This window comes from Pinus tabuliformis, chromosome 4_2, assembly GCF_031772625.1.
Source record: "Pinus tabuliformis cultivar Carrire ecotype Pingquan chromosome 4_2, CPIR1, whole genome shotgun sequence".
Taxonomy (NCBI): domain Eukaryota; kingdom Viridiplantae; phylum Streptophyta; class Pinopsida; order Pinales; family Pinaceae; genus Pinus; species Pinus tabuliformis.
In genome coordinates, this window is record NC_142304.1 from 512,417,799 (window position 1) to 512,441,413 (window position 23,615).

General features: G+C 37.0%; 1 pseudogene; it reads left to right on the forward strand.

The window, feature by feature from the left end:
- Positions 1-1,889: 1,889 nt before the first annotated feature.
- LOC149170240 (putative pyridoxal 5'-phosphate synthase subunit PDX1) overlaps positions 1,890-23,615 on the forward strand; it is a 123,125-nt pseudogene continuing 101,399 nt past the window's right edge.

Below are 23,615 nucleotides of genomic sequence, written 5' to 3' on the forward strand. Positions count from 1 at the left end.
AATACAAAAAAAAATTATAAAATTTTTTGAATTTTTACTAAGGGTCCCCACTTCTATAGTGTTATTGCTAATACTAAAGAAGAAGGGGGGTTGTTGGTGGCCACAACAGGTCCCTGAAGGGAGAAGTGAGGCCAAAGGTACCTACTATCAACTTTTTGATATTCCTTTATTTTCTTAAGCTAATGTTGAAGCAATGCACAAATGGAAGCAAACTAATTAAATCCACAACAACTTGCAATGAAATGATGCTAAAGACAATTCAACCACTAATTTATGAAATCAACTAAGCATACAAACACGTGAAGAGGAGCCTTTGCTACTAGGGTTGGGCCCTAACCCAAGAGCTTCAGCCCTCTAAGTCAACTCAATGCTAGATCAAGGAAATGCTCATTCTCATTATCAAATCAGAATTTTACATAACAATGTCTTTCACAAGTCTTGAATTTTACATAAAAAAATTGAATCCTAATGAGGCTCTAGGACTCCTTATTTAGACCACTGAAGTCTCCAACGACTTCCTTAGATCTAGGGAGGCTCGGCTCCCAAACTCAAGATGAACTAGAAGTGTCATTGGCTCATCTACCTTTTGATCTTCATGACTCAGTTGCTTGCAACTCCGAGCTAGTGTGATTGATGGAGGAATATTCGAATGAGTGAGGAGTAAATGAGGAGGATCTATCTCCTACAATCTCTCCTCCTTTTCAAGTTTCTACCCTTACTTAGCCAAAATTGACATGATTTTCTCATGAAAACCTGCCATCAATGCACATTATTCCACTAGGCATAACATATCACTTTTACTCATCTCATTAAGCAAAATATAATCAAAATATGTAAGGAGTTATGAGAAGATTTTATTTAAATAATCTTGGAGGTGTATTAAGGTCCATATAGTTACCCAATGATGAGGCTCATCAGATTGCATGCCTATCTCTAATGAATCAATTACCCAGACACACTTTTTTCTTGTTTCTACCATATTAGGAACTCAAAGTAACTCTTAGGTAGAGATGATTGATGTTCCTCCTAACATTGTCGAAATAGGAACTCATAATGACTCTAAGGTACACATGATTGATGCTCCTCCTAGCCTTGTTGAAGTAGGAACTCATACTGATTCACCATTTACCTTTAATGACAGAGGAGTACAAATAGAGGATGTGACTCCCTATACTCCCTTGATTGTAGAGGCAACCATTAAAGTCTTGCACAAAACTATGGAGAAACAACAGGAGACCATAGCAAGATATCAGGGAGAAGTGGTGCCTTGGAGGGAACATCAAAACTTGATCCAACGATTTAGAGCAATGAAAACAATAGAAGATGAGACCTATGCACAATTAAGGGCATCTGAGAAGAAAGTACAAAATTTAAAGGACTACCTTAAGAAGGTTGCAGAGAAAGCAAAGGAAATATGCTCCATTTATTCAGATGCCTTGGCATGCAAGTCCCTAGCTCAAAATTATGCTTTGTATTTACTTGAGTGATATATGTTGCTCAAATTTAAAGCTATACAATCTAGACAACCATATGAGTTTAGAAATGTACTGGATTTCATTTCTACTTTCCACAAACAGGATGAGTATACACAATATCTTCTGTGTGAATTATATATGCATACTTTCTTTTTGGAAGAGCATGTGGAAGAAAATACTATCCCATTTATTGGAGACATTCAATTTTAGGATTTCATATCATTTTCCAGGGGCTAGGTAAAATGGGAAAAAAATTATCACTCCTTCTAGAGGAGAGAGAATGGTCTTGATCTTTGGTTTAGAGGGGATCCTAATAACCCCTTTCGCACACACATTTGTCATGGTATATTCATAGAAAAACCTAGTGTTGATTCTTCACTTGCACATATTCATTATGATGTCTTTCATTCAGGGATGGAATATTTGGAAGATATCAGAGATGAGGCTCTTCATGGAGCTAAAGTGAGATGGCAGGCATCACCTAATGAAGTCAAGAATAAAGAGCCCTTTGGATACCACAATTTTCAGTATGCCATGACCAAAGTAGAGGACTATGTTCACTTGGTATTGGAAAGAGGTATCAATTGGATAAGATGCAGGTATAGATGTCCCATGATCTGGTGCCCTCAGTCTTTTTATAAATATGATTATGACTTATCAGAAGCAGGTAAGTATGTGGCTTTTGAAGAACTCCAAAGTAGAAATGGATTCAGGCATAGAGGAGAGGAAGCTTATGAAGCTTACTCCTTAACTGCCTTACATATTAATCATTTGTTTGCATGAGGTCATGCAAAAAGGTCAGTTGGGGGGTGATGTTGGGCCTCATAATTGTCATAATTTCCTTTCCTTACTTCTTAGTTTTCATATTATTTTCTAAGTATTTTTTATAATTAGGATATGATAACTTATGTAGTATGGATTCTAGTAGTGTTTTATATGCATTTATTATTTTATTATTTTTATGAATGGATTTGACCATTAAAGTGTTATTTACTTACGAATGGATCCTTATTTTGGACAAGAATCTATTGATGCATTGGCATTTGATGTTGTTTCCTAGGTTGATCGATTGGCATTATACTTTGTTTGGAGAAAAATAGTTAACGATGAGCCTTCGACCTAGTCCTCTGGATGCATTAAGATATTTGTAGCTTAAATGAGCATCCTAAGAATCTTTAGATTCTCAAGATCACTCGTTATCATAAATAGATTCTTTTTTCTTATCTTTTACCATCATGATATAAAAACTTCCATTAACCCTCAAAAGGGGTTGTTTAGTTGTAACATTTTTTTTGACGTAAGCTTAGACTTGTGAAGACATTGATTGTAATTGGTTCTTTGTAATTGAATGGAAGCATTTATTACTCAAAGTTAATCTGTTGTCTTGATTATTTTCATAAGGAAGTTTGATTCTGGTGATTTGGGCCCAATCCTAGAAACAACACTATCTTCACTTGTATCATTAAAATGGTTTTTGATTCTCCTGTTTCATCTATTTCCCTTTACACAATTATTCTTAATTTCTCATTGTTTGTTGTTAAATCAAATGCTCTGTTTTCAATCGGGTTTATCGAGATTGTTACAGAATAGATTTATTATAGTTAATATGTTAAGATTACTTTCATTTATTTTCATTTCCTATAGATTATCATAGTTCGTTATCTTTCTTAGTTAATCACTTTTGATGTTATGATTTTGCAATATTGTTTTTCTATTATGTAGTTGATGTTCCCTAAGAAACAACTTGATGTTCAATAGGTTTTCTTTTATTGTTTCCCTGTGAAACATTTAGAATTTAATGTTTTGAATAGTTTTCTATAATTAGAAATTTCATTCCGAGTTGATTTATTTGATATTGCAACTTTTATTTTTAATAGGATAGCAGTAACTAGTCATACCAACATTTCTCTTGCATAAATTGTGTCGATAACCTTGAAATAGAAAAATGAAACCTCGGGTTGATAAATTAATGTGTATTAGTTAGTTGGTCCTTTTAGGAATAATTAATTGGCTCATCAACCATCATTGTAATAGGTTAAATAAGGAAGCTATAAATCTCATAGTTATGTTGGTTAGGATTCCCATGCTTTGAAGGAATTTCTACCTCGGCAGACCAACTCATATGTTCTCAAAAGTAGCATAGTTTGATAGTTCTCAAAAATAACTTTCCAATGGTATGTTGAAGTCTAAAAAAGGTCTCCAGGATGAAAATATATGGTTGGTAAAAGTATGTATATTAGAAATGGTCAATAGGCAAGGTTCTAGGGCTCAAGGTTCTGTGAAATTTCTTTATTAAAGAAATTTTGGACTTTGACAAATTTTGGATTAAGGTCAAGCTAAGATTCATGAAAATACCTCCTCATCAACTCAAAGGATAATATCACACACTTTCCTAAATTACACCCCTTTTGAGGCCTTTTGAAACTATAACGCACCTTGCAAGACTAAATCAAAGCATTATAATGCAGGCCCTAGTGCAGAAACCTGCTTCACCCAAGCTAGTAACACTCCATATCTTCACAAAGCTTGTGTTACCAAAATTTCACGTATCCATGAGCAAAAATCATGATTTAACTCATTGTGGCTCCATTGTTCACTCAAGAAAACTCTAAAAAGGTGGAAGAAGATCACCTCAAAGTCATCCGTAGATGTTGCCTATCTTAAACAAAGCCCATAAAGTGGGATAAAGCAATAAAGTTGAAGAAACATATTCCATCCTATGAATTTGTCCCAAAATTTTCTTAAGGAGTGATTTGGTAATATTTATAGCCTCCCCGTTCTTATATATTTGAGGCTAGGCCATTGAGATTGGGATCAGAATTCATGTATTGTTATGTTGTAGATATATTGCTTGAGATTTTATGGAACTCGGAGTTGGAGGATGTCATGATACAACTACTTATGGTTGTAATATTCCTTATACTCACTTAATATATAGATCTACCATTGTTTCTTCCATATTATTGTTCATTACTTATGCATATTTTTTTTATTGAACAATAGTTTGGATTATGACCTTATATTGATGTATTCAACAATGTATTTCTAGTCATTTGTTAATAATTTGGCTTGATAAGGTTTATATGTTATGAAGGTTATGCTTTTTCTCTTTATGTGTAGGATTGGTCCTTGGGGTTGGCTGGGAATGCTTCTCAACCACACTAATTACTCCAACTTATCTACATGAAAGGATAAGCAAGGTATCTTTCACCTTCACTTTCTCAATTCTAGCTAATTGTTTGCATTGTTGAATGTATCTGATCATAAAACAATAGATCCCTTAATCTATTTGCCCTAGGTTTTTGGGAAAACATGAGAGGGTTTCTTATTTGTTCAATCAATCATAAATCCCTATACTAGAATTGATGATTCTGTTAGGGATGAATTTTTGTTATCACTTCATCAGTTATATGAAACTCACCGAGATGTTGCACTAGCTCTCGAAACTCACAAGTGATGAGTCAAAGCTCAATATAACAAACATGTTAAGCCCCAGTATTTCCAATAGGGTGATATTTTTCTTTCTTACGACCAGAAGAATGGCCTTTTAAAGGTAGGAACTTTTCAACCAATGTGGATTGGTCCTTTTATTGTCACACGAGTCCTTTCTAAAGGGGCCAATGAACTTATAGAGTGAGATATAAATCCACTGGTTGAATCCCACAACGAGGTTTATCTGAAAAAGTATTATGCCTAACATTCCACTAACATATGCTTTGTAACTTTATGTATAAATTTTTATCTCTTTTGTTGTGCTTATTTTATTTTATTATTTTTGGCTAAATATGGTTATTTTCCTCATGCTTGTCTCTTTTACACAAATGTCATTATCACCCTCATCATACATTGGATATGCAGATGGCACCAATCATCATACTCAACACATTGCATTAGTTTCTTTGGTGCTTTATACACCTACCTTAGACCTACTTAGTTCTAGTGGAGTCTTCCTTGGTCACACTACTAATAATGTTGTCGAGTACACTGCAGTTATCAAACTCCTTTTAGAGGCTATTTCTCTCGACATTTCACACTTAGTGGTTAGGTTAGACTCCCAACTGGTGGTTATGCATTTGAATAATCATTATCACATTCATCATCCAATATTGCTTTGTCAATTTTTAAGGGTTTGTCTTTTGGAACAAAATTTTGAGTTTATCACTTATGAGCATGTTTCAAGGGCATCTAATGCATTAGTTGATTTGTTAGAAAATTATGTGTTAGATTGGCATTTGTCACATTCATTATAGTTACAAGCATGTGTGTACATTTCCATAAAAAAAGTTACAAAAAAAACATCAAATATACCATAAACACCAAAATATTATATATATATATATATATATATATATATATATATATAGATATATATCTATATATATATATATATATATATATATATATACATATATATATAGATATATAGATATATATATAATGCCAAGTTTTAGTAACATTGAAAACCCCCAAAACTTAGGTGTTTTCAGTATACAAAATGGTTTCTATAGATCCCACATGACACCCTAAACTGAAAAGTTCTAATCCTATTGAGTTTGTTGGTCATGATAGCACATCACTACTCTTGCTATCCTCCTAAGAGGTACCAAAAATTTCTTTGTCATACCCATTGTGTGCCTCGATAGATGAATAGGTATCTTCATCATGGGAAGATGCATAACACCCACTCGTCACTCCCTCGATGTTTCTTGCTACCTCTCTAAGGCTCTATGTATCATCTCCCTCTTCGAAGACTATCACAACCCCTATTGTTGCTCTAGTCCTTGTCAACTTCTCATTGTGTCTAGCTCCTCGAAGCATTCGTGCACGATGAACCTGTGATACATCTGTGTCATGCCAAAACTCGTGTCAGTTTGCTACATCCAAATAAAAAAATTTCATAAAATTCAAAAGTCAAAAAAAACTTTGTCATTGATCTATCTTCTTATCTACTAGCCCCCACTGAGTACTTGCTCATAGTACTATTTTCAGGTCCCCTGTATAGTTCATCCTTGCATATGGAAAATCCTCTATCATAGGGATCTTTCTCTATAACCGTGCGAAGAAGTTTTCATCAAAATATATCGTAATTAGTCCCCCTCCTATTTGAGGCATCCATTGACCCCACCTTTGTATTATTGGTTACTTGGGACCATCTACCACCAGACTCACCTATGACCTCATCATCGACGCTCTCTCTCGGAAAAAAGAGACAATCAGTGTACCAAACCCAAATTCTCTTTGGGCTCTAGTATTAACTATTCTAAGTTCTGATTTCACATGCATGAGAAGACTCTCACACCAGTTAAATACCTATGGTTGTATACAATCTAATGCTAGCTATATCTAGGCCTTAGTCACTATAGGTTGACTTTTACCCCTTTCCAATTGAACAATTATCCATAGGATAGACCATAATGGTCTCCATCTCACCTTGTCGATCAAAATTTTATTGGTAACCCTTGGTGTTCCTAGGGTGAAAAATCCAATAATCAAATCACCTGTGGTTCTGGGATCAACCCTTCCACCTATCAAATTATCTCATGCAACTTTTCTTAACAAACTAGTGAGGAAGTAGATCCCATCTCTTTTAATTCTAAGCTCATGATTCCCAACTTTGAACACCCTTTGATGTAACAGTCATGGAGAAAATTTCATGTAAGAAAAGTTAAAAACAATAACCATGGATGAATGGGACACTTATTCCAAGCTGAATGTTGGGCACGGCATCCTATTGTGCGTTCATTTGGTTTTTTATGGCTAAGGAAATTGGAAAAGGCAATGGCGAAGGCTTTGGAAAGGAAAAATGGCATTTTTGGCACAATTATTTATTAAAGTAATGGATATTAGGAGAAAAAGGAGGTGAAATGTCACACGTTGCATGTGAGGAGGAAAATGAAGGAAAATAATGGAAAATGAATAAAATGGAGGCCTCATTCATAAAAAGGATTATGAGGATCAGTTGGTAACCGTTTGCAGTTTAGATTTGAAGCTCTCTCATTATTCTCTCTCTCTCTCTCATACTCTTGGACACTTAGAGTTTTCTTGGAGCACTTTGGCATTGGAGCAAGAAAGGAAAAGAAGGGAAGAGGAAGCAAAGATCAAGCGAGGAAAGGCAATATCAAATAGCTACAATAGGCTTCATTGCAAGTATCAACTTGCAGGTGTATTTTCCTTGTTATATTTGGCATGCATGGGATTGCATGTCTTTATTTTCTACCATGGCATTGGTTTTTCCAGGTCTGAATGTATTTTCATCCTAGCCATGCCATTTCCTAATAGCTTTGATGAGATGGGTTCTCTCATGTGGTTTATGTGGGATGGACGGATTGGATTCGAAGTTGAGTGGGGTGGATCTCTGAATTGAAAAACACATGGTGGTAGTCGTCCCTGAACCAGACTAAGGATTCACGAAGCCACTAGCCTTGTAACCCTGAACCGGACTGTGGGTTGCGGTAAAGCCAGATTGTGTGACTCGGTGGGCCTAGGAATCCATTCTGGTGAATGGCGGTATATACAGTAAATCCAAGAGGTGGATTTTCTCTCTGTTGGACCTAGTGATTCCAAGATGGAATACATGTTAAATCTTGGAGAGTATGTCTTGGTGTAGGGCCTAGTGATTACTGAATTAGACTACAGATGCATGGTAAAGCCTAAGAGACTAGGAGGCACTCAAATTCCTCACGGTGTAGGCAGAAAAATCCGGTGGCATCCATATTGATTAGTGTTTTTGATGTGTTATATGAGGCCCACATTCATGCTTGGAATATGGCATGAGGTTGATTGGCTGAAGAGAGACTTGTCTCAACCAATCTATGCTGAGGTGGAACGTGGTACTCCCATCTTCGGTTGGTTCATTGCATTGATTAATAATTCATTGCATTTATTTTCATGTGTATATTTATTGGTGTATATATGGATTTTGATCGTTGATATGTTTATTGTAATTCTGTTCATATTATGTTGGTTATATGTTCATCTTATGGCAGCAACTATGTTTGTCTCTTAGCATGTTTTTATTTTTATTTGAATGGATATTGTATCTATGACCTAATAAGTGATAAGGCAGCAAATTCCATGAGGAAACAATGGTTCATGGTGATTCCAAGATAAGTAAGAGATCTCTACACTTAACTCTGTTATTTACACATGTAGGTTACATGTCAATGATCTGTTTGAAGAAATTCCTATCATGGCTAGTAGGGGTCTAGTTAAGGACTTGACCAACTATTTACTTTTGCATCATTGTTTACCTGTACTTTACTTAATTCTAACACTTCATTGCATTTTGGGCAATGGCCTAGGCTCTCGGCCTGAAAATGTGGCCCAAATCCTAGAGTCCCTGGAAAAGAACTAGCAAGTTTCAACCACCGTCATTGGCAGATAATCCTATGAAAGTGACTTTAGGTATTTGGTCGCTCCATCACCCATAGCATGAGAGCGACTAAGCCTTAAATTGTCCAAAATAGTCGTGGGACCCAGGGACAGGCTATCTGAGTGGCTGACTTGTCTCCTGAGGGTTATGCTGATGGTGTTGGATGGTTGTATGTGATTTTCCATAGATTCCACTTCCTTAAGGTCACCTAGGAGGTTGAATCTGATCATAGTGGTCTCTCATCTGATGTTTACCCCAGTTGGCATGGTAACTTGGGTGGATGTCAGAGGAGGGTGTTACAGAGTGGTATCAAAGCATGGCTTAACTCTCAAACTGAATGGGTTGAATGTGTGTTGGTCATGCATGCATGTTAGTTGCGCGTTTGTCTATTATACTTATATACTTGTTTCATTTGCTTGATGATGGATTAGGGTTGTAGTATGGTTATCATGGAGAATTTTCTATTGATTTCATGAAGAGTATTCGAAATGAGTATGTGACTGATTGTATATAGTTATTTGTTGCTTACATGTTAATTTTATGTCACTTACTTACATCCTTGTATGTTAGGTTACATTTTGAATATTTTGATTACATGTATCAGTCTTGTAGGTTGATTGCAAGAACTGATTGATTATATCCGACTACATACAGTTACGTGTATTTTTAGTTGGTTAGGCATTGCTTATGAATATTGTCAGTTGCATGTATCAATGTGTACAATGGGGTAATGGTTGTTGTTATGCATGAGGTCATAGCATGCATTTTTGATATGGCCTTGCATTGATGACTAGATCCTAGTTAGGTTGATGTTTATGTGTTGATTAATTTATTTTTGCATGTCTATACGCTGTTATGATTATGTTATACATGTACCATGCTGATTTGGCGATCTTGCAGACAAAGTATCTTCCCCAAGCTATAGTAAGGTACGCCAATTTATTGTGATTTGGTTTATATGACATATTATGCATTGTAGGAAGAAACAGATCAAATGGCTATAAAGGTGGTAGACTACGTAGAATCTCCCTTTGCATCAGATGAGCAGATGGTGTGGGGCACACTTCTGATTTAGCCGATACGTTGAGGATCTTGGAGAAAGAGATAAGGAGTTGTAAGGCAAATAATGACCAAATCATATAGTCACAAGAGAAGCAAGAGGAGGTTAATGATATACTTTGTTAGGTCCCTATAATACTAGTGATTACCCCATTACTATTGTAGTTGTATCCCTTATTAATATTTGTGTGCCCCTATTGTCCCCATATTGTTATTATTGTGCCCCATAGAATCCCTCTATTGTTATTTTTGTGGCTTTATATTATTATTGTTAGGTCGGCTGGGTTATATTGTGACTCCTTAGACTCCTATATATAGAAAGGAGGTTTTGTCATTTGTATCATCCAAGAATTGTTCATTTAAGTAATGTAAAGGAGGTTTCCCCATTGAAGAGGCTGAATTCTAAGGCGTTGATCTATCTTTTCTATCTTTTTGTGAGCTGGTTTCATAACATTTGGTATCAGAGCTTCGGATTCTAGGTTTCACTGCTCCAAATAGGTCATTGTGGTATTTTTGCTATAAATTTTTTTCTGAAATGTTTCAGAAGCTAAAAAACCAATCCATTTGAGAAAAAATCGCACTGAACCTCGGATCCAAATTTCAGAGCTTTTCACATTGTATTTGCGGAGATATGATCTGAGGAAGTTGGTATTTGTGCAAACTCCTAAATTACAGTCCAAACAGGTGACCTGGGGAAAATCATCATAACTTTCTCTCTAAGCATCAGATTGAAATTTTGTAGCAAGGTACAAAAAGAGGACAGACTATAGTTTCTTGTATATATTTTTCAGAGCCAAAGGTCGAAACACTAACTCGTGGCATGTTGTACAAGTTCGCTCTACTGAACTAGTCTGTAATCAAGTCACTGTGGGAGATTTGGCATAACTCTTCCATGGAGAATCCAATTTGGATCAGACTGGTGGCATTGGAAAGAGGATGCAGAGGGCTACTCGAGGTCACAATTTCAGAACTAGATGATCTAAAATTACAGAGATACATCATATTCAATATCAAGCTCCTACAAAGTGAGAAAAAAGTCTGTAGTTTTTTTTAAATTTTTGCATGAGCTTGGTTTGAAAAATTAGTTTGAAGGAATTCAAAGGGCATAGTAAAGCATTATTATCAGTAATTGATGCCCCAAGGAAATAAAATGCAAACACCTAGTAGGCAACCTGAAAGCTCTAGCATGACTCATGAAGAAGAGGAAGAAATGCAACATGATATATCAAAATTACGAGACCAAGTGCAACAAGTGTCACTTGCACAAAAAGTAGCAGAATCTAAGATGGATGGTTTAAAGAAAGATGTAGAAGCTAATATGGATGGTTTAAAGAAAGGTGTAGAAGCTATGATGGATTGTTTAAAGACAAGCATGGAAGATTTGAAGATAGGCTTGGAAGATTTGAAGACAGATTTGAAGACGGATTTGACAAAGTTTCTACAAGAAATGCTTACTAATGGTGAAAGGGTAGTAAAGGAAACTCAAGATGAGAATAAAAGAAATGTTAATCATGATTTCATATGCTCTAATGTTGGATCAAGGACCCACCATATTCTAAAAATCGATATGAGGAAGTTTGATGGCAAGGATCCCGCAACATGGATATTACAGATGGAGCAATTTTTCGATCTTAATAATGTGCAAAACACACAAAAGGTACATATTGCAACTTTATATTTGGAACCAAATCAGTTTGTATGGTATCAATGGCTTTTCTCTCGTAAACAAATTATCACTTGGGCAATTTTTACGAAAGAATTGACAGCACATTATGAGGATACAAAAAGCAACACTTTTTTTAGCCAATTGATAAGTCTCAAACAAAAGGGTTCAATAATGGAGCACATTGAGGAGTTCCAAAAATTGAACATAAGGGTAAAAAATATTCCAGAGGAGCATAAGATTGATCTGTTCATAGGGACTTTAAAGGATAATATCTAACATGATGCTCGCCTTTTGGAACTTGATTCATTAGAGAAGGCATTCAGGTTAGCAAGAAAAATGGAAAGCAAAATTATGGCAACCAGGAAGCATACCACTCACAACTATAAAGATGGAAGTGTTGTTGCCCCTAGTCTTCCACAACCTATAAGGTTGAAACCACAAAAATTGGAAGAAAAAAGAGCAAAAGAGCTTTGTTACATTTGTGATAGAAAATACACTAAAGGTCATAAGTGCACTGAGAAGAAATTATTCGACATAGATTGTGAAGAGGAAGAAGAAAATGAGCAAGAACGATCAAAAGAAGAGGATATTCTGTAGGAACAAAGCCTAGATAAAGAAGAAATGAATCTGGCCATATCTTGTAATGCATTGGCTGGAATTACCACTCCTCAGACCATCAAGATAGAAGGACAAATCAAGAAGAAAAAGGTAATAGTGTTGATTGATTCGGGAAGTACTCACAATTTTATTCATTGTAAGGTAGCAAAAGAATTGAATTGCTTCCTATATCCAGCACCAGAGTGTCAAGTGATGGTTGCAAATGGAGGAACGATAAATTTCTCTGGAAAGTGCCATAATATCAAGCTATCCATGGGAGAATATGTATTGACTAGCCCAATGCTTTCCAATCCAATGGGAGGTGTTGATGTTGTACTAGGAGTCCAATGGCTACAATCCTTGGGTACAATAACTTTTAATTTTCAAGAACTTTTCATGAAATTTTATGCAGAAGGAAAGGAAGTTGAATTAAGAGGTATTGCAGGGAAACCTGGAAAGATAATCATCTCTAACGGTATGACAAATCTTCTAAAAAAGGAACAAAGAGGTGTAATTGCACAATTATGTTCGCTATATGTTTCCACATCGGAATCATATATTTCTCTAGATCTCCCAAAAGTCTTGGATGAGCATTCTAGTGTATTTGAGACTCCAAAAGGTCTCCCACCTATTCATGATCATGATCATGCTATTCATCTGATTCCAGGAAGTGTTCCTCCAAACATCAGGCTGTACAGATATCCCTATGCCCAAAAGAGTGAAATTGAACGTATGGTTGCAGAAATGCTAGAGGCTGGTATAATCCAACCTAGTCAAAGTTCTTTCTCTGCTCCAGTAGTATTGGTGCACAATAAGGATGGATCATGGCACATGTGTCTGGATTATAGGGAGCTCAACAAGCTCACTATTAAAGATAAGTTTCCCATTCCTGTCATTGATGAATTACTAGATGAATTGCATGGATCAATTTATTTCACCAAGTTGGATCTTCGTTCAAGATATCATCAAATCATAATGAATTCTGAAGACATTCCACAAACAGAATTTAGAACTCATGAGGGTCATTATGAATTTTTGGTCATGCCTTTTGGCCTTACCAATGCACCTTCTACATTTCAAGGTTTGATGAATTCCATTTTCAAACCATTCCTTAGAAAATTTGTGCTAGTATTTTTTGATGATATACTAATCTACAACAAGCCTTGGAAGGATCATGTTGAACATGTTGACAGGGTGCTACAACTATTGGAGGAGAAACAATTATATGCAAAAAGATCCAAATGTTTCTTTGGAGTACAAGAGGTGGAATATTTGGGTCACATTGTATCTCATGAAGGAGTTAAGGTAGACCCTAGCAAAATTAAAGCCATTAAGGAATAGAAAAACCCGACATCCATAAAGCATCTGTGAGGATTTCTCGGGGTTGATAGGGTATTATCGCAAGTTTGTTAAGAATTATGGGAGAATAGAAGCACCTCTAATAACATTATTGAAGAAAGATGCATTTTCATGGACTCCAGAAGCAACAAAGGCCTTCGAACATCTTAAAGAGGCAATGTGCCAAGCACCAGTCTTAGCTACACCGAACTTCACAAAAACCTTTATTGTAGAATGTGACGCTTCAGGAAATGGAATCGGTGCTGTTTTAATGCAAGATGAAAGACCCATTGCTTTTGAAAGTCATCCAATCAAGGGAAAGTTTTTACACAAAGCTATTTATGAGAAGGAAATGTTGGCAATACTACATGCACTTAAGAAATGGTGACCCTACCTAATGGGAAGACATGTCAAGGTAAAAACGGATCATGATAGCCTTAAATACTTTTTAGAACAAATATTATCCTCTGAAGAGCAACAAAAGTGGGTCACAAAGATGTTGGGTTATGAATTTGAAATCATCTACAAAAAAGGGAAGCAAAATGTGGTGGCAGATGCACTCTCAAGAAAGGATGAGGATGTGGAAGCATTGTTGTGGGCCATTTCTATTATCCAACCAGACTAGATAAACGAAGCAAGGGAGGAATGGAAGAATGATGAAGAAGTGTGGGCACTTATTCGAAAGTTACAACAAGATTCCAGTACATCTAATACATTTAGCTGGAAAAATGATTCCTTATGGTACAAAGATCGCTTATACCTCTGTAAGAATTCCCAACTCAAACAAAATATTCTTATGCAAATGCACACTTCTCCCTTAGGAGGGCACTGAGGATTTTTAAAAACTTGCCATATGGTTAAGAAGGAATTTTTTTGGGATGGCCTTAAATCGGATATTCAAAAGTTTGTGGTGGAATGTTTGGTTTGCCAACAAAATAAAGTTGAAAAAATTAAGACCCCAGGTTTATTACAACCTTTATCCATTCCAAGCCAATGTTGGGAGGAGGTTTCAATGGATTTTATCACAGGTTTACCCAAGTATGAGGGAAAGAGTGTCATCATGGTGGTTGTTGAAAGACTTACCAAGTATGCACACTTTTGTGCATTATCACATCCATTTAAAGCCAGTACAGTTTCTACTGCATTTATGGAAACAATTCAAAAGCTACATGGAAATCCAAAGATTATTGTAAGTGACAGAGATCCCATCTTCACTGGAAATTTTTGGACAGAATTATTTTCTTGTCTTGGTACTCCGTTAGCTCATAGCTCATCTTATCATCCTCAATCTGATGGGCAAACTGAGATAATAAACAAATGTTTGGAAGGATATCTTCGTTGCTTTGTCTCTAATAAAAACACAATGGGTCAAATGGTTTCCTCTGGCTGAATGGTGGTATAACACATCCTTCCATACAGCAACAAAAATGACCCCATTTATGGCACTTTATGGATATCAGCCACCATCCATCACATCATATTTAAGAGAAAATTCTAAGGTTCAAGCAATGGAACATCACATCAAACATCAACAACAAGTCCTCCAATTCTTAAAAGATAACCTCGTGTTGGCACGGAATAGAATGAAACAACAGGCAGATCAACATCGCAGCGAAAGAAGTTTTGATGTAGGTGATTAGGTATTCCTACGGCTACAACCATATAAACAAATGTCCCTGAAGGAGATGGGAATGTTAGGTCCCTATAATACTAGTGATTACCCCATTACTATTGTAGATGTATCCCTTATTAATGTCGTTGTGCCCCTATTGTCCCCATATTATTATTATTGTGCCCCATAGAATCCCTCTATTGTTATTTTTGTGGCTTTATATTATTATTGTTAGGTCGGCTGGGTTATATTGTGACTCCTTAGACTCCTATATATAGAAAGGAGGCTTTTTCATTTGTATCATCCAAGAATTGTTCATTTATGTAATGTAAAGGAGGTTTCCCCCTCGAAGAGGTGAATTCTAAGACGTTTATCTATCTTTTCTATCTTTTTGTGAGTTGGTTTCATAACAAGGGCTACTTTGGATCAGCCATGCACATGAGGATGGGACTAATAGAGCATATGGTAGTAGATCTCTTGGTAGACACAGGTCAAATAGATATGACACGATGAGAGATGGCAAGTTGTTGGACACTCTAGACAGGAGGGACGATGAGTATAGGTATTATTCTAGTTTTGGTTTTGATGGAAATCATGATCATTATCGCTAGCATCCTTCCAGGAGGAATGATAGGGGGTACTTGCCAGATGAATTGAAGAAAGAAAAACTACCTACTTTTGATGAAGATGTGAAGAAGTTGGAAGATGTAGAGGCTTGGATACTTGGTATGAACAAATTCTTTGAGTTGCATCAGTACACAGATAACAAGAAGGCCCGAATAGATATCTTTAGCTTGAAAGGTAAAGCAGACATCTGGTGGGAATATGTTAAGTAGGTTAGAGACATCAGGACATATGACTTGAGTTGCCCGGAATTTAAGAGGTTTTTCAGGAAGAAGTACTTGTCAGAAAGGTACTACGATAGTAAGGCTAAATATTTCTATGAGTTAAAGATGGGGCAGGGAAAAATGAAGATTATATGACCAATTTTCTTGAGTTATTGAGCTACGTACCATATCTTACTGATGATAAGGCTAAATTTCAAAGACTTGGCAATGGTTTTCCATTAGCATTTAGAGATCAGATTGAGTATGATGAGCCTTGGTCACTTGGGGAAGTCATTGGGAAACTGAAGCATTGTTATGAGTAATCAAAGCATAAGAATCAATCTTAGCATGGATGGAAAGGAAAAGACAAAGGTAGAGGTAAATGGAAACCTAAGAGGACAAGGCCTCAACATGCAGATGGGAAATAAAATGTGGCACCGCAAAATAGATTTAATGCAGCTAGACATGGACATGGGCCACAGCAGCATCAGTAACATAGAGGTGAGGGAGTTGGTCAGTTGGAGTGTTGGACATGTGGTGAGGAGCACCTTAGGAGAGATTTTTCGTAGCATCAGGGTGGAAGGCCTAAGATATACAGTGCATAGTAGGCACAAATTGTTACGGATGTTGGCCAGAGTATTCCAATGGATCTATGCAGCAATGGATAGCAGGAAAGCAAAACACCATGCATCTATCATTGAGATGGACGATAAGCTTTGTGATCGTGTTATTTCTATTTTGATTGACCCTGGATCTAATTATATCTATGTTAGTCCTAACTTGGTGGATAAATGTGGGATGAATAAGGAGTTACATGCAGAGTTTTGGTTAGTGCAGTTAATTATAGGTACGAAGAAGCGAGTTCATCATTGGGTAAGAGCTTGTGCATTTGATTTGAATGGTATGCCTACAGCAACACATTCGAATGTATTATCATTGGGTTCATACAATATGTTATTGGGAATGGATTGGTTGTATTTACATAGAACCAAGGTTGAGTGCTATGACAAAGCTATTGAGTGTGTTGATGAAAATGGGGAACCAATAGTCTTGCAAGGTAAGAAGAAAGCCACATCAATTAGGACGGTGACATCTATACAAGCAAAGTGTGGCCACGGGAAGGGTGAAAGCTCTTTGCAGTACACATTTATAGTGATAAAGGTAAGGAGGCTAAGGATGCAGATGTGTTGAATAGGTACCTAGTGTTGTAGCAGTTTTGGGATGTATTCCCTAAGGACATTAGAGAGTTGCCACCTCACAGGGAGGTAGACCTTTTGATTGAGTTAATACCAGGGGAAGCTCCAACATCGAAAGCACCTTGCAAGATGAGCACACCTGATTTGGTTGAGTTAAAATTGCAGCTAAAGGAAATGTTGAATAAGGGATACATTAGGCCAAGTGTATCACCTTGGGGCACACTAATCTTGTTTGTGAGGAAGAAAGATGGTACCCTCAGATTATGAATTTATTATAGGAAATTGAGCAAAGTGACTATCAAGAACATATATTATTTGCCAAGGATTAATGACTTGTTCGATCATCTAAAGGGAGCAACAGTGTTCTCAAATATTGACTTGAGATCCAGATACCATCAGGTACGCATCAAATAGGAGGACATTTACAAGACTACGTTCAAAACTAGGTATGGGCATTATGAGTTTGTTGTTGTTCCATTTGACTTAACTAATGATCCAACTACATTCATGTGTTTGATGAATATTGTGTTGCATCCATATTTGGATAAGTTTGTCATTGTGTTCATTGATGATATATTGGTATATTCTAAAAATGAGGAAGAGCATGCCAAGCATTTAGTAGCAACATTGAGGTTGTTGAGAGAGCATCAATTGTATGTTAAGGTCAACAAATGTAGCCTCTTTCAAAATGAGGTACAATACTTGGGACAAGTTGTCTCCAAAGAGGGAATTACAGTAGATCCATAGAAGATAAGGGCCATCATGGAGTGGGTAGCTCCTAAGAGTGTGGATGAGGTGAGATATTTCATGGTTTTAGTAGGATAGTATAGGAGTTTCATTAGGAACTTCTCACAGATTTCTTATCCTATCACATCATTGCAGAGGAAAGGTAATAATCTCGAATAGACTGAAGAGTGTGAGGCTAGCTTCGAGCAGCTTAAGAAGTTGCTAACACAAGCGCTAATGCTACATATTGTAGATATAGACAAAGAGTTTGCAGTATGTACAGATGCTTGCACGAGAGGAATTGGTGGAGTCCTTATGCAGGAGGGATAGGTGGTATGTTATGAGTCCCATAAACTAAATGAGCACGAGAAGAACTATCCCACGCATGATCTTGAGTTGGCAACAATTATACATGCACTTAAGATGTGGAGACACTATCTTCTTGGCAGGAAGTTTGTGTTTATGAGTGATCACATTAAGTTGAGATATTTGTTTGACCAATTGTTATAGTGTTTTATTCTCAAAGGTGTATGAAAAGGAAACACTTAAGACTGTGGATGACAAACAGTATAAACAATATAAATGGCTGCTAAACATTGTAGATCTATAGCAACTGATAGAAACAAAACTTGCCAAAGTCCTGATCTATGCCACAATCATAGTTAAACAAAAAAATGAAATAGTAATAATAACTCCAATAATCCAATGGAAACAAGATATACAAAGAATAGATTTTATTATAACACCTGTGAAGGGAACGAATAAATGTTACCAGTCCCCCTCTATGGGATGGGTTCTTGGCTATCCTCAAACGTCTTAATCTTGTGTAGAGTCTCTCTCCTCTATAATGTGTAAACCCAGAAAATAAAATGTTTGAGCTTAATGGGAACACAAATGGAAGAAAAGTGGTGTGCGACAATGATAATTATTAGAATTATAGCAGTGATTGCAACAATGAAAATAATCAAAAGTGAATAATGAATGGAAAACCCTCCTATTTATAACAAAATATTGAGTTATCCTCGAAAAATGAGCAATAATAAAATATTATTAACCCCGTTCTTGGAATAACCACTTGGAATATTTTATTATATTTGGTTAGGAGGGAAAAAATATTTAAACTTTCATTTAGAAATAATAAATAAATAATCTATTTATTTATCATCTCAAGAAAGTGGTTAAGGAATAATAAACAAATAATGATTTATTTAATTATTCTTAAATGATTTAGTCAAAATTGACAAGGAATAATCATTAATTAGTGATTAATTAATATTCCTAGAGAAAAATAAGATAATTAATGATTTATCTATATATTTTTCATAACTAGGTCAAATATGACAAGGAATATTAATTAAACAATGGTTTAATTAATTATTCCTATAAGATAATTAAATAAATAGTGGTTTATTTAATTATTTTTCATGGGATTAATTATAAATTGCTTAACAAATGTGGTTTATTAAGTAATTTCTCACAGTGAAACCAATTTTACTATGGTAAAATTGGCTTTACATGGTGTACTTCAATCAATCTAGTAAATTAGGCTATATGATCAATTTTTTGGTGATAATAGATTGTCCCTCAATGTACGAGTGTTGGGAGAAAAACGTATGACCGAAGTACATTGTAAAGACACAATCACTAGACAACGAAGTGGAGTTAGAGAGAGAGAGAGAGGCCAATAGAGCTGGAGCAAAAGAGGATAGGGATAGAGGGGGCGAGACCAATGCAAGTCTCCTTTTATGTTGTGGTGCCAAATCTCAGTGAGGCAGGGGATGCATACCTATTACTAATGAGATAACTTAGTACAAGAATAATGATGTTCCAAAAACATAAAACTGAGCAATGAAGTACATGTTGAATGGTACATGACATGCTGGCATAACTAAGCCAAAAAATAATACAATGTGTTCCATATACATAATGCACCTAGAAAAAACATGAGCCATGACTTAATACAATAATATATGAGTACATGAGATATAATGGCCCTTCACTCAAAAAATGGGTCGGAGGGAGGGTAGAACAATCGAAGAAGCCCTGCTGAACAGGGAAGGGCTCTGCAAAACTGAATGGATCATCTAAAGGAGACATGCATAATATGAACACTGTGATCGATAGGAACCAAACCCATCAAATTTGCGAAACTGCATCTGAGGTTGTAGCATAATATGAAGGCATTTGGGCATGTGGGGGGCTACCTGAAGGGCCACCCTCTCATGAGGTCTGAAACATCTCACACATAGTCAGGAATCATTGGTATAGTCTTCTACATCACTGGACCATCAAGTGTATGGATCACGATCATGAAACAACCAAGTCAAAGGGAAATGATGAGTCCCTCTTATCAATCTGAGGCAATGAACAAGAATGGAATCTGGAAACAAGATACACCGCCCTCTAGGTCATTCTTCTGGAATAAATGAGTTGATGTCGACAGAATAGGGCCCGTGATAAGTGAGGCAATGAGGATACTCAACTAAGGCACGAGGGAAAATAATAATGTGATTGATAAACTGACACCAGGGACAATGGAGAAAATGGGATTGAGGGCAAACAGACAACTTCCCTTGTCAGAGCATAAAGTGCATGGTTGACCTAGCAGTGACTAACTTGAATTCGAAGGGGATTGGGGATACTATGACTGGAGGAAAAAATGGGCAACGTAGGATGAACGATATGAAAAAATGGATGGAATATTGTGACATGATATAATGGGACATGAAACAAACTCCATGGATGCAAAGGTGACTCATCGTAGATGCTCTAAACAAGGGTGACTCGATGACGCTTCCACACAAAATAGGCTCAGTGGGGACCATGAAGGCATGAGTAAATGATGGTTAGTCATGATGAAAATCAACATGTGAGATGACAAGTATTAAGAGGAGGTGGACCTCAAAGTGCAAGTGTTTCTTTATGAAGAAATTCGATTTTGAGAGGCGACGAAGTGACCCTTCTTGGAAAAATGACTTCCTGTTGAAGTGTCAAATTATCAAATGAAATGATTCAACCTACCTAAATGCATGACAAAAATAAATACATACAAATCAATGCGAGATGTTATGGGTAAAATTTCTTAAGGTGCATTGCATTAGGAGGATTAAGAAGGAGTTGGACATCGAAATCCTCCAGGAGATATAACCCCTTGCCTAAGTCCTTACGAATGATGTAAGGCCCTAGCCATAATGATTCAAACTTCCCATGTCCCGGGGTATCATGGGCCTAGTCATACACCAGAACAAGATCACCTTCGTGGAAGGAACAAAGGTTGACTTTTCAATCATACTGGGCTTTGGTGCACTTTTTGACCACTTCAATGGTTTGCAAAGAAACATAGCGGTCTTCAGAGGTGCATTCAAGCATGACAAGTCATTGTTCTAATGGTTGGGTGTCAGGGAGAATTTCGACAGCTAGGTGAAGGGAAGGTATCTCACACTTGATTAGCAAGACTACCTCCTTGCCAAAAACAAGGTGGAAAGGAGTGAACCCAGTGGCGGTTTTGAAAGAAGTTCTATAGGCCCATAAAGTTGGGAGGAGCATAAGGTACCAGTTGGTCTTATGCTTATTCACCATCCGCTGAAGCATCATTTTGAGAATCTAGTTGACCTCTTCAACCTACCCATTACCTTGTGGGTAATAAGAAGATGAATACTGGTGTCAGAAGCCCAACAGTGAGGATAACTCGTGCCATACATCATCTTTAAAATGTTGGCCATGGTCAAAGACCAATTGTTTCAAAACCCAAAATTGAGCGATCACATGGTTAAAAAAGAAAAGGTTCAGGGTAGTTGTCGTGTTATTGAACGTTGGCATGGCCTCATCCCATTTGGTAAAATAGTCGACCGCTACGATAATATACTTATGGTTATTAACAGATGTTGTTCAAAAATCCATAAAGTCAATGGCCCATTTATAGAAAGGACCTGTAGTGATGACAGGATGGAGGGGAGCTGGTGAGGCTCTTTCCTTTGGGGAAAAATGTTGGAAATTGGGATAGTTTTTTACTGCCTCAATGCAATCACTGAAGAGAGAGGGCCAAAAGTAACCTACGTGCATGAATTTCTGGGCAGTGGCCATACTAGGGAGGTGACCACCACAAGCACCACTATGATAGGAATTTAACACTTTCTCTACTTTAGGATGGGTGTGACAATGATGAAGGATAGAATCCACAATGCGACGATAAATTTTGTCACCGATGAGTAGGTAGCGAGCGGCCTGGTATTGAATTCATCGTTGATCATCATGAGTAAGATGGGGGGGAAACTTTTGGGTTTGAAAATATGTGAGGATATCTCCGTACCAAGGATCATTTGAAGTGATGACAAACAAGTTTTCATCTGGAAGCTCGTCGTTAACTAGTGGATCATGGCCACTAGTGAGTAATTCAGAAATGAGTTAGGAAAGGGAAAAACCTTTCTTACTCTTAGGCGTAACAAAATCAAGATCAAATTCCTAGAGTATGATGACCCAATGTGCATACTTCCCATTGATGATTCATCGACTCAATAGGAAGGTCATGGGGTTGGAGTTTGTTATGATCCTAGTGGTACGCGTAAGGATATAATGACGAAGTGTTTGGACAAAGAACATGACGACCAATGCCAATTTCTCTTCGTGCGAGTAGTTCATGGGGGGACCTACGAGGTTCTTACTGACATAGTAGATAACATACTCATTTCGATCATCATCTTCTTGAATAAGGACCCCAGTGACCGAATGGTCGGAACATGAGATGTATAAGATGAAACCCTTGGTGAAGTCAGGGGGACTGATCAAGGGAGCGAAAGTGAGAGAATGTTTCAGGGCATCAAAAGACTATTGAGCATGGTCATCCCAAACAAATGGAATGGTTTAGTGAAGGATTCCAAGATACCCATGTGCGGTGGTCGCATAGTCAGGCACGAACTTGTGAAGGAAGTTGGCTTTGCCTTGAAGGATTTGTAACTAATGCAAGGTACAGGGAGGTGGCAACTCAGGAATGGCTTGAACTTTCAGGGGGTCAAGAGTGATATTGTCTTTAGACATAATGAATCCTAACAAATGGTTGGCAGGAACACAAAAGACACACTTCAATAGATTAAGACGGATGTTATAATTGTGATATCGGAGAAAAATGGTGCACAAATCATGAATATGTTGCGCCTGAGACCTAGAACGAGTGGTGAGATCATTAAGGTAAGCAAGGATAAGGTGCGCCAAGTCATGAAAATAGTATGGCATGGCCCGCTAAAATGTGGCTCCAACATTTTTTAAGCCGAATGGCATGACCCGATATGTAAAGGTTCCCCACAGACTAATGAATGATGTCTTTAACTAATCAGCACGACATATACTGATATGGGTGTACCTGGAGAATCCATCCATAAAGGATAGAAAATCATGCCCCATGCACTCATCAATGATCTGGTCAATAGAGGGTGTGGGAAAGTTGTCTTTGGGAGAAGTTTTGTTCAGGTCATGAAAATCGTGCAAACACGAATGGTGCCTTGCTTCTTGAGAACAGGAACCGGGCTGGATACCCATGTGGTATACTCAATGGGATAGATGAAATAATCCTGCTTTATCTTATCTATCTCGGCTTTTATGGCCTGACGACGACAAGGGTGGATGGGTCTCAACTTTTGACAGACAAGAGTCGCATCGGGCCATGTGTCGATATGGTGTTCAACAATGGCGGGATCAAGTCCAGAAATTTCAGAGTAAGACTGAGTGAAAACATCATGGAATTTTTTGAATAG